The sequence below is a fragment of the Micrasema longulum genome, unplaced genomic scaffold (assembly GCF_059751315.1).
Source record: "Micrasema longulum isolate JH-2025_06_02 unplaced genomic scaffold, ASM5975131v1 h1tg001783l, whole genome shotgun sequence".
In the NCBI taxonomy this organism is placed as follows: domain Eukaryota; kingdom Metazoa; phylum Arthropoda; class Insecta; order Trichoptera; family Brachycentridae; genus Micrasema; species Micrasema longulum.
In genome coordinates, this window is record NW_028278958.1 from 419,968 (window position 1) to 432,648 (window position 12,681).

The following is a 12,681-nucleotide window of genomic DNA, read 5'->3' on the forward strand; positions in this document are numbered from 1 at the left end:
ATTCACCATTATGCCCATATTTATTCCTTCAATTTTTTTCATCTGTTGATGTTTGTGTGAGTGTAAAAATGTTCTTCAACTCTGTTGTAATATGTTAATATTTACAGCTTCCCAGGGAGTTAAATTCAGTCCTTGTCTGAAAAAATTTGGATAAACTCAAAATATTGTTGATTTTATTAGTTAAAATACAAGGTTCTGATTGTGTAGTCCACTAAGGAAGCATTTGTTCCATCTGCAGAATGCGCATAGTAACTAGTATGGGAAAAACGCGCCTGTTTATTATATTTTATATTTGTTTATAGTGTTGGGGTAGCGATTATAATTTTGCATGGGTATTATTTGACTGAATCGTTGATCTGTTTTAAATTTTATGGAGAAATAAAAGATGCTTTTGCGCGATGATGGCAGATGCGGAAAAGAACAGTATGCAGTCAAACAAACTCCAGCAGACAAAAATCCTACCTTTAGGAAGACAGGAAAGGGAATCATGGACAGGAATCCGGATGCTATCTTCAAGTCCTGGCTTCTGGGTAGTTTTTCCCTTTTTTGGTGAACACAGCACTTTCACGATCGTTATTTGGGAGATATGAAGATAATGTGGCGGCGCGGCGGTCAAAAAATGTAAAAGTGTTCAGATGCGGGCAGATAATTAAAGGAAGAGCATCTGCATCTGCTGGCAGATAAAATTATAAACATGCGGTAGTTGGCAAAAATTATCAAAAAGAAAAAATGCGATTGTTGTTGTTGATTGCTATGGATATGGAAAATTGTTCTCATAGCAACCGTAGCTACCCCTGGCCATAGAGACGAGGAGAATAAACAAACATCGAAAGTTGGGAGATCACAGGATGCGTAGGATAGGTGGACCTCAATCCCACCAAAAAATACGAAGCTTGATTTGAAATTATTTATTAAATCATAAAATATTTGTAATTTTATAATTTATTCTCGACAATTTATTTATTTTGGATCTTCAACATGGTCCCACGTGAGTTAGTTTGAAGGCTAAAATAAAAATAAAAAAAATATTAGAAGACAATATAACAGAAATTGAAAAGTTACAAGCATTCCTTAATCTGTCTATATAACTATTTTTCTATTCAATGCAGGCGCCGTTGTTGTCCACAATGGTGACACGTATTTAAAACGTCTATTTTTTGCATGATTTTTTGAGCCAACAAAAAAACAGAAAAATTGCATACATTGTTTTTTATTCAATATTCTATATTACTTTTTATACTAAAGCCCGAGGAGGAATTAGGGCGCGGGCCGCCCGGTTAGAACAAAAAACATTGAAGTTCCATAGTTATCTGATAGTCCATAATTTTAATGTTTTTAAAACATTTAAGTTTGTAAGTGAAAATTCTTGATGGAAGTTCATTGTAACGAGTTCATTGTTGACGAGTGATACTTTAATCCACAAATTTGGAAAATCCAGTGACCGGTTTTATCGCCTTCGCAACATCTTCGAGTGAGTGTGTTTTTACTAATAACTTTCTACCCATTGTTTTTCAGAAATCATAATTGACAAAAATCACCAACGTTTGATTATGTCCAAATGCTTGCAGACTGGCTGGATTTCCTCCCTAGGGAGTTGTTCGTATTTAAATTTATTTCAACAGAGAGGGAAAAAGTTTTCGAGAAGGGAATATGGAAGTCTAGGCATTTACAGGGCTTATGACCTGTCATTGGCTGGTTTAAGTGGCCACTTTACACACTGTGTAACATTCACCATTCTGCCCATGTTTGAACATCCACATTTCCTCAACTCTTCCATCTGTTGACTTTAGTGAAGTAAAAGAGCTGAAACCTTTATCACGTGGGTGAGATTCATCCGGCTGAACCAAATCACCTACTAGGCAACGCCTGGAAACAATTTTCCAATTTTTATACTTCTTATTTTACCAGGTAGTAATTCAACAATGTTTGATTATGTCCAAATGCTTGCAGACTGGCTGGATTTCCTCCCTAGGGAGTTGTTCGTATTTAAATTTATTTCAACAGAGAGGGAAAAAGTTTAACAGCTCAATATCCAGAGTGTGTAAAGTGGCCACTTAAACCAGCAAATGACAGGTCATAAGCCCTGTAAATGCCTAGACTTCCATATTCCCTTCTCGAAAACTTTTTCCCTCTCTGTTGAAATAAATTTAAAGACAAAAATCACACTCACGAAGGATGGGGCACTAAAAATAAAATGCTTAAACTCATTAAAATAGCATTATATCAACTCATTAGTCATTATTTAACCCAAAAAATTGAGAATGATCCTTAAGACAAAAATAACTTTATTTAATTTACTTTCATTTAATTTTGAATTATCTATCCTTACGTTTTGTATAAATACATTGAACTCCTTAATAAAGATACCAGTCTCGAAGCTGTTGCAAAAGCGATGAAACCGGTCACGAATATTCCAAATTTGTGGATACTTTAGTATCCCACTCATCTTTTATTTATCTAATAAATTTAATTTGGTAATGTATCCAAAATAAAACAAGTTTATTGGATTATAATTCTACTTTATTTTTTATAAAATATACAAAGGGTATATTGTGACGCGTTTCGTCTTGTTAGGACATTTTCAAACAAACTAACTTAAATATTTACAAAGTTTCCTTGTATTCTAAAAATAATTGCTATTTTATGTTGTGGATAGATATCCATATAGAAATACAAGCCAAAATAAATAGTGTAATTAAAATTCAATTAGGGTATACTGAGTATATTAGAGAATTTTGGTTATATAAGGGAAGAACCTTCCATTATTTAAAAACATTTGTAAGGGTATGACTTTAAAATTAATGTAATAATTATAAAAATATTGATTTCATTTATACAGGTTTATTTTGAAAATTATTGTTGAAACTCTACTCTAATATACTCAGTATACCCTAATTAAATTTTAATTACTCTACTTATTTTGGCTTGTATAGAAATCCACAAACATAAAATAGCATTTATTTTTAGTATATAAGGAAACTTTGTAAATATTTAAGTTAGTTTGTTTGAAAATGTCCTAACAAGACGAAACGCGTCACAATATACCCTTTGTATATTTTATAAAAAATAAAGTAGAATTATAATCCAATAAACTTGTTTTATTTTGGATACATTACCAAATTAAATATGGAATTCTACTAATTGTTTGCATACACAATAAATAAAATAAATTTGATGTTTTTTTTCTCAAATATTCTTTTCAAAAGTCTATAAATTTTAAAAAAACAGCGATCAATAGTGTTTTTACTTGGAGAGATACATTGGAAACAGTTTTACTACTTTTAACCGCTCTCTTGAACAATACGCCAAATGTGACTTCCAGCATTTCAGCTTTAAGGTACTGAAATTATAACATTATACTTCTTGCAAATAATCTATATATATATATACATTATTCCTCTGTACGTGTGATGCAGTGGCGAGCCGTGATTTATTTTATTGGTAATCTATAAAAAATGTTCATTAATTTGTACTAAATATAAGTACCTACATAACATGTAAGTAATGTTATTATATAGGACTATTTTTTATGTGGTTCTGTAAAAATCAACTCAAACAACAATTATTATTAACCACGCGATATACGTAGCTTTATTCGACACTATTTTAATACAATACTAAACGTGTACAAAAGTTTATTAACAAATACCACAATAACATTCAGCAGATATTTCCATTATGATCTGTCATTGACAGTACTGTCGTGGTACTGTCAAGACTTAAGCACTGGCCGATTTCTTTTTAAATGAATAATGCCTAAAACGGCCACTGCGAACGCCACCTGTCTTATGTGATACATAATATGTCAACGGTATCTTTTCAAAGAAAAATAGTCCTTCGGAAATAATGTTCGAAATACTAGTTTCCAAATAGAGAATGTTCTAATAATATTTGTAATCTGCAAGTTTGTTTTAGTACTAAAAAAGCCGACTTGGGTTAAAGACGAAAAATACAGTGTACTTTTTTGTATGGAAGAATAAGCTGAGGTAATCGTCTAGTTTCGTCGTTCAGTGAGAATGGGCTGGACGCTGGCGCTAGGCGCACTTCATAGATTTTTTTTTGTAGAAATATATATATGGTGATTTATAATAAATAACAATTATTTTATTTATTTTCCCATAAACATGGTTACTATAAATTATTATTATTAAAAGTAAAATATAATGGTAAGCTATGCATAATCGCTTATTTTGACGATTCGCCCCTGGTGTGATGTCACCGTACTCCTCCTAAACGGCTTAACCGATTTACGTGCGGTTTTCGGAGAAATATAGATCTTCGCGCTGTGCGTGTTCGTAAATATTAAAATCTTCAATCGAATAGGTAAAAAAGAAGTTAGGAGCATAAATGTTTTACTCATCGATCTACCAGGGTTACATTCCAAGAGAATGCATTTGCAAAAAATGGAAAGATGTTGTTTAATGTGAAAAAAAAAGTTTGTTTTTGAATGTTTACAAACAGCATTTGTTTTTTGTGGATCTCAATCAGATTCTTTCCTTAAATTCCTTATAATTTCTACTCATTTATTATTTTTATTATATTTTTGGTAACACTAAAATAATATTAAATTTAATAAATTTTTAAAAATCGTATTCCCACGTAAGTACAGCCCTCTGTTGGTGAGAAGACCGGAAGTTGACGTTTGCAAAAATAATGCCACATTTGTTAAAATATTTATTTTATGTTTTGGACAATATTTTGAGTTTGTCCAAATTTTGGTCGACAAGAACTGGATTCACAGATGAAAGAATTGAAGGAATATAGATGTTCAAATATAGGCAGAATGGTGAATGTTACACAGTGTGTAACGTGGCCACTTAAACCAGCCATTGACAGGTCATAAGCCCTGTAGATGCCTAGACTTCTATATTACCTTCTCTTAAATGTTCTTCATCTCTGTTGTAATATGTTAATTATGTTTTGGAATTCAACAAGAAACAAGTTCCTAGGTACCTACTTAAATTCAATATTATTTAAATATTTAAAAAAAATAGTTTTGGAATTTAATCACAAACAAGTACTTATCTATGAAATGTATTTTTCCAATGTAATAAATAGCAGGCAAGCTAACATTCGGGCAGGACAACGTCTGTCGGGTCCGCTAGTTATTTATATAATTATATAATTCACATGCTTGTCAAGCATATTTTTTTTTGAAATATGCCCTTATTATTCATTCCTACGTCTATTCATTTTTAAAAAAAAATTGCAGTAGAAACCCTTAAAATCATGTTTATAAATTTTAAATTCGGTTTGAATTTATTGCAACAGAGGGGGAAAACATTATTGAGAAGGGAGTTTGGAAGTCTAGGCGTTTACAGGGCTTATGACCCGTCATTTATTTATTTATTTCACACTTTTTATACATATACAATATAAATTAAAATTGCCTCTGGTTCAATTGACTGTCCTGAACTACTTTGCAAACTTTCTATCAATGTTCCTTCCAAAGTTTTAAGAAATAACCCTCTTCTTCACATACCTCTTGTTTCATCTAATTATAGGCAAAATTCATATTTATGGCGAACTTTTAATAATTTTAATGTACTAAATAAATCATTTAACATAGATTTATTTGAAAATAATCTTAATAACGTGCGGCGTTTGCTTTCAAAATAACTCGTAGTATTTTTTTTCTTTTCTTTTAAATTTACATTTAATTACTATTCATTTTATGTTCGAGAATCTTTTTTAACTTACTGTGATGCTACTTGTGAAAACCTGTAATTGGCTTATTTGTTATTTGTTTTGTTATATAAATATGAGATAATTATAGCTGTTGGTTATCCAAATAAATAAAAATAAAAAAATAAAATATATACATATAAGGGCGGGCATATTGCCTTAAGGCAGTTTCTTCCTACCTACCCAAACCGTTCAGTTTAAGAAAATTATAAATACATGGACATATTGAATCTTACAATTTTATACAAAAATTAAAAACAAAGATTAACGAAATAAAAATATGTAAAAAACATAACACTATACTATGAAGAAAGGAGACGGGATGTCATTGGCTGGTTTAAGTCAATAAATTTAAATATGAATTACTCCCTAGAGAGCAAATCCAGCCAGTCAGAAAGCATTTGGACATACTCAAACATTGTCAAAATTAGGCCATTATTTTTCAGAGAAGATCAAAATTACAGAACGCCCTAAAAATAATGAATAAATGTTTTTTTTCTGATTTAAGGACCACCCTTCTAATAAGTGTAAGCCCTTAAGTTATTACAATATTTGAGTTTGTCCAAATGTTCATAGACAAAAGACTGGATTTCACCCCCTTGGGGGGCGTTGCCTAGTATGTGAAATAATTCAGTCAGATGAATCTCTTCACAACAATAAAGGTTTCAGCTCTTTAACTTCACTAAAATCAACAAATTGAAGAATTGAAGAAATATGGATGTTCAAACATAGGCAAAATGGTGAATGTAACACAGTGTGTCTTTAAACCATCCAATAACAGGTCATAAGCCCTGTAAATGCCTTGACTTCCATATACCCTTATTTAAGGTATTCTCCATCCCTGTTGTAATCCCTTAAGTTATTATAATTTAATTTAAGACAGCATAAAAAACTTACTCTTTCCTTCGTCACAGTTAATCATTCTCATAGTACATTCGTTGGTAAATTCCCTTACGACTCCTGCATCGTCCTTAGAGCATACTGGCTCAACGTGTCTGGTGCAAAATTTAGGGCAATCGTCCCCGAAAACTGCCGCCACCCAAAGAAACACTGAAAACAGCATTGAAATATAATTAAATGTTGACAATACTAGAAACTCAGAAGCATGGTAGCACGCACAAGGAGCTCGCAACTCGCCTAGAAAATGCCAGAATTTTAGATCTTAATTTGTCGCAACATCTTTTTCTTCTCCTTTTCCACATCCGCTCCTAAAAGGAGCCTGTGGACATCACCAGTTGCCTCCAGGAGACCCTATCGCCAGCCAGCACTCTCGCCTCTTTCCGCGTCAATCCAAAGCCCCCTAGTTCCGCCGAATAAAGTCGAAAGAGCCAACTTGGGTTAAGGTTCTCCTGAGGCATAAGCAGCGCGTGTCCAAGCCAGGTCCACCGCTGCATCCTCAAGACGCTTGTCATAGGAGGCGGCTGCGTCCGTTCTCGGACTTCAATGTTAGTTATAAAATCGAACCACCTTATACCTAATATTTTTCTCAAGCACTTACTCTCAAAACTCAGAAGTTTGGTGTTTTGAGCTTTGGTAAGGTTCCAAGATTCGCACTCATATAGGAGTACTGGCATTATACAAGAGTTGCATAAGCGGCATTTCGTTTTGAGCGAGTATAGACTAGAGTTCCAGACAACACGCATCATTTTAAAAGTTGCTCCAGCAATTTCTAGACGGGTTGCGAACAATTTGTGCATGCTTCCATCCTCAGTTATGTCAACTCCCAAGTATTTAAAGCTGTCAACTTTCTCGATCCTCTGTCCATTATTATGGAGAAGCTGATCAGGGTCAGGGCAGGATTTATTGAACATAATCTGAGACTTTTTGTATTAATATTAAGACCCAGACGAGTTGAGTTTTCTTGCAGTTTGTCAACGATTTCCTGAAAATCACCAAAAGACTTTTCAAAAGGAACCGCATCATCTGCATACTCCAAGTCATACAACTTTAGGGGGGAGTTCACTTCTATGCCTCGACCAGGTGTATTGTTGCAATGGAGAGGGAAAACATTTTTGAAAGGGAATATGAAAGTCTAGGCATTTACAAAATATACAGTGCTCTATGCATCACTTGGTGCGGAAAGGGATTGATGATGACAATCATGTATTTAAATTTACAGTTATAAGTCGACCTGTTTTTCGTGTCTATGAAAAAAATAAAATAAGTAAAACGTTCTGAATATTATTTATCATATTGGATAACCTATCCTTGAACTTTGAAAGTGAATTTGTTACGAAAAATAGATTATTTTGAAATATAAATAATAATTTTATCGACTTCATGTTTGAAATAACAATATTTTGAGTAGGTATGTCTTAATCTCGGTGTCCGTGCGGATTAAGAATACAGAATTTTTATAAAAATGGATTTTTACTTTTTAAAATAATTAAAAATAAATATAATAAAACATGTAAAAAAAATCAATGTACGATGCAAAAAAGGAATAACCCGCTAAGCCTCTATTTTAGAGGGTTGTCATCGCTGAAAAGACAGAATATGGTATATTAGTAATACACTACAACACCCCCAGATCAATGAAGAAGTTCAGTGTTTTTTTATTTTTTTAATACATAAAATTTTATTTTATTATTGTTATTTTTATTTTTTTAAGATCGATTTGTGTGCAACAACTATGGTGAATGTGTATAGGGAGTTTTGCATGTTGGTTTAGTTGGTGTCCCGCCGAAGAGACGGGTACGTCTGAAAACCGGTAGACATAGAAAAATCGGTAAGTGTTTACATTTACAAATATTTATTTTTTTTAGTGAAATGTTCAACCACAAAGTTACTGGTTTAAATATTAAAAATAATTTAAAAACCGTTTTGATGCTTTTTTTAATGAGAAGAGCCAAACAAAAAGCAGTGCATGAAATATAGGCGCACCAGGGGTTATCTTCTCTACCCCCTCGTTTAATTTTTTTATTTGCTTCATAAATGGCCACACTAATGATAAAACGTCAAAAAATATGAACACGTGCAATCAAACATGACGATTTTCATTTAGAACATTATTGCGACAGGAAGCATTACCCAAAACACTTAATTAGGTTCAATTGACCAAACCGTATTTGTTTTATTTCCGTTTTTGAAGCAGTTTTATAAGCCATTTGACGTTTAATCATCAATATCATCATCAACTATAGGGTGCCTGGAAGAATGACTAGACAGGTGCCACCGTTTTGTAGCAACAATTCACGGACAGTGTATATTTGTAATGCAGTATTAAATAGACTTCATGAACTCGGCAATAGTTATTCCCACGTATCTGATATATTTAGTGTAGGGTATTGTTCCTATATAACAAACCTTTTGAACTTTTTCAAAGATGGTGAATGGTAATTATATTTATTTATTCATGCATTTCATATACAGTATTTTGTTCACCTTGGCTAGCTGTGTTAAATAGTACTTATGATTTTCTTGTTGTTTTACTGTAGAATGTTTTATTATTTAAACATTCTACTGAATATGCTGTATAATTTTTAGGTTATTTTTTAAATATAAATCTTGTATGATTTTTTAAATTTTTATAAATCTTGTTTTTAAAATTCATGTTTTTGAAAAAAAAGGAAAAAAATATTAAGCCAAATATGTTAATATTATAAATGTTTGTAAAAGGCAGATTTGCCGTTTATGTTAATAAAATAAAATATGGCCATTATATGAAGCAAATAAAACAATCTTCAAATTATTGTTTTACATTTTTTAGATCTTAATTTTAATAGGCACTTTTAATTTTATTATTATTTTTATTTTTTCTGTAGATATGAATTGAAATTTTCGATTTACGTTGTTTTATTTTTTTATCTTGTTTTGATTACATTTATGAGCACCCACTATTTATATATGTGATTATTTTTTTTTTCTACATTTAAAATATTTTCAAGTAAATTGCTATTCTAAAGAATTTAAAATTTAAATTGTATAATTTTACTTTATTTTCACTTAAAAAAAATATATATATCTTTAAACTATTTTTATCTGCTTTTGTTGAGTTTTTTTCTTCTTAATAATATTTTTCAAAGCATCAAAACAAAATTATATTATTCGTTTACAGTCTGTACTCGTTTTATTTGCCTATTAATTAAAACTTATGTCTGAGCACCCGATGACAAACTATTATTGAATAGTTTATCTGGACAAAATATATTTTAATACTTTGTTTTCTATATACTGTATTCATATTATAATAATGTGTATATTTTAATGAATAAAGACACTACGAAAAAAAAACACGCTCTAGGGGGTAGAAAAGATCCAGAATACCATCCTAGGAAAGGTTGCCTGGCAAATAATAATAATAATAATCAAAAACTCACCGAATGTAAATAATATTAAGAACTTCATAATGCGAATAAGCGTTGGTTAATGATAACTGATTCATTATTTTTATTAATATATTTCTTTTAATAAGGTTATCAAAACATGATAATATTTTATTACATTTCTGGGAGGTAAATGCTGAAAGTACCTATGTCAGATTTTGGTCAAATGAGATCCCAGACTACTCCTTAATAAGCATTATCAAGGTGTTTTACAAAGTGAATCTACACGGTTTTAAGGGCCAGACCACGAAAGCTTAAAAAAAATTATAGTAAAATTTTTCCAACAAGTCATTTTTAATTATTTTTTATGATCTCAAAATGTAGAAAATTTCTTGGACAAACAAGCCCTCCACAAACCCCTGCCCCTCTCCTACCCAGCCGCTTCCCTTGTCCGCGTCTATACATCTTCTCATGCACGCACGCCGATTATTCCTACTCTTGACATGTCCATCTTTAAGTATTTGATGGACTTGATCGTGCTATGTCTTCCTCGGTCTTCCTTGTTTTCAGCATCCATCAGCATTCACATCGTAGATCCTTTTAGCTGTTCTTTCGCTGTCCATTCGCTACATATGTCCAAACCAACGCAGCACCCCTTTCTTGATTCTGTCGATAATGCATGTCTCAGCCGTACGCAGTTCACGGATCTCGACATTTGTGCACCTATCGTGTATCGTTTTACCACACATTCGCCTGAGGGATCGCATTTTGACAGCAAATAACCTACTTTCATCATCATTTTTCCAATTCCATACTTCGTTCCCATACATTAGAGCTGGCACTAGAACTTCATTGTGTACTGCTAGTTTAGCCTCCTGCAATAAACATTTGTTCTCCCTGTTCCCGACACTCACCCTCCTTTTCATCCCTAGTAAACATACTCCCAGATACACAAATTCTTCTACCTGATTCAGATTATCTCCGTTCACACTGATCTCACATTTAGTTATATTTTCATCCCTTTCAAAAACCATCACTTTCGATTAATCAATATTCATTAGCAAATCGCACGAAATAAAAACAATAATATTTATTTTTTATTTTTTATTTAAATCTTAAATTAGGGCACACATATCATACATATTGTTATGTGTGTTCTAATAATAACATTGCAAATATATTTAATTTATAAATTGTTTATCACATATGTCTTGACCATTATTTTAAATTTTGATATGTTTTTTTCTTCATAAATATTTTTTTCCATTTCGTAATACTTTTTAATTGCTTTAAATAAAATTGAATTTTGTGACTTTGCCTTTTTCCCAAATGGAAGTCTAATTTTGTTCTTTTCTCTAGTATTGTGATCATGCTCATGCTGGTTCCGATCAATTTTTTCCCAAAATTCTGTTTTTTTATTAGAGTTCTAATAAAATTATTTTTATGAACAAATATCATTGTATTGTAAAATATTCTTTGTTTATATGTTAATAATTTCATTTCATTTACCATCGACTTTACCCTCGTGTATCTGTTTTTTTTCAAAATGATTCTAAAGGCTTTATTTTGTAATACAGTTAGTTTATCTATGTTTTCTTTGTTTGATAAAAATAAAATGCTACTACAGTAGTTAACGTGTGGTTCAATAATTGCTTTGTAAATAGTTTTGCAAGAGTCCTTATCAATAAATCTTCTGATCCTTCCCAAAATTGATATTTTTTTTGCAATCTTATTTATTACCATCTTAGCGTTTTGGTGAAATGTAAGTTTTGAATCCAACATTACACCTAAATATTTAATTTCAGTGACTTCATTAAGTTTTTCATTTTCTAATATTTGACATGAGTATCCCGGTCAAAACATCTTCTTGAATGTTTTTATGTAACCAAAATATAATTTCATTTCGACCGGCAGATTACGCCTTCTAAAATTTAGACCAAATGTTGGTACATTGATTCTCTTATAACCTCTAAGTAATAAACCTACGTATTATTACTCTGAGTATTGAAAAAAGTAATTTATTTAAACGATTTATTAATATTTATTTATGCTGTATTACGTTAGTTCATAACATATAAAGAACTAATATAAACTTTTAATAACATTACATTTGTTTTTACGAAATTTCTCGATAACGTATTTTTTCAAATTAATTTGAAATATTTCGACATTTTTTATCTGCTTTATTTCTTCAGGTAATCATTATACAGCTTCAATCCCTTGTACAATGAGTATTAAAATCTGTTTTTCTCCTCATTGGTAATCTTATATTTTTTTTATCCCTTGTTTCATATGTACGGCATTGTGGGTTAAATTTTGTAATTGTTTTTATTTTATTCACCCCCCAATTTTTTTATGCATAAAAATTGCTACATTATATTTAATTTGCTGCTTTACTGTGAGCGAGCCAATTTCTTTGTGCATTATTTCTACATTAGAATAGATATTTCTTTTGAGTATAATCCTCATCGCCTTATTTTGAAAAATTTGTACAATTTTAATTTCACCGTCATTACATAAAATAATAATAGAAAAACAGTAAGTTATTCAACAATGTTTGAGTATGTCCAAATGCTTGCAGACTGGCTAGATTTGCTCCAAGGGAGTTATTCATATTTCAATTTATTACAACAGAGAGGGAAAACATTATTGAGAAGGGAATATGGACGTCTAGACATTTGCAGGGCTTATGACCTGTCATTAACTGGTTTTAATGGCCCACTTTACTCAC

At 31.3% G+C, this 12,681-nt stretch overlaps 1 long non-coding RNA gene across 1 annotated transcript; it reads right to left on the reverse strand.

The window, feature by feature from the left end:
• Positions 1-893: 893 nt before the first annotated feature.
• Positions 894-10,061, reverse strand: LOC148273999 (uncharacterized). The gene is made up of 3 exons (XR_015824408.1): positions 10,005-10,061; positions 6,583-6,735; positions 894-1,005 (listed from the first exon to the last, which is right to left on the reverse strand). It is a non-coding gene; the product is annotated as an uncharacterized LOC148273999 (long non-coding RNA).
• Positions 10,062-12,681: the final 2,620 nt, after the last annotated feature.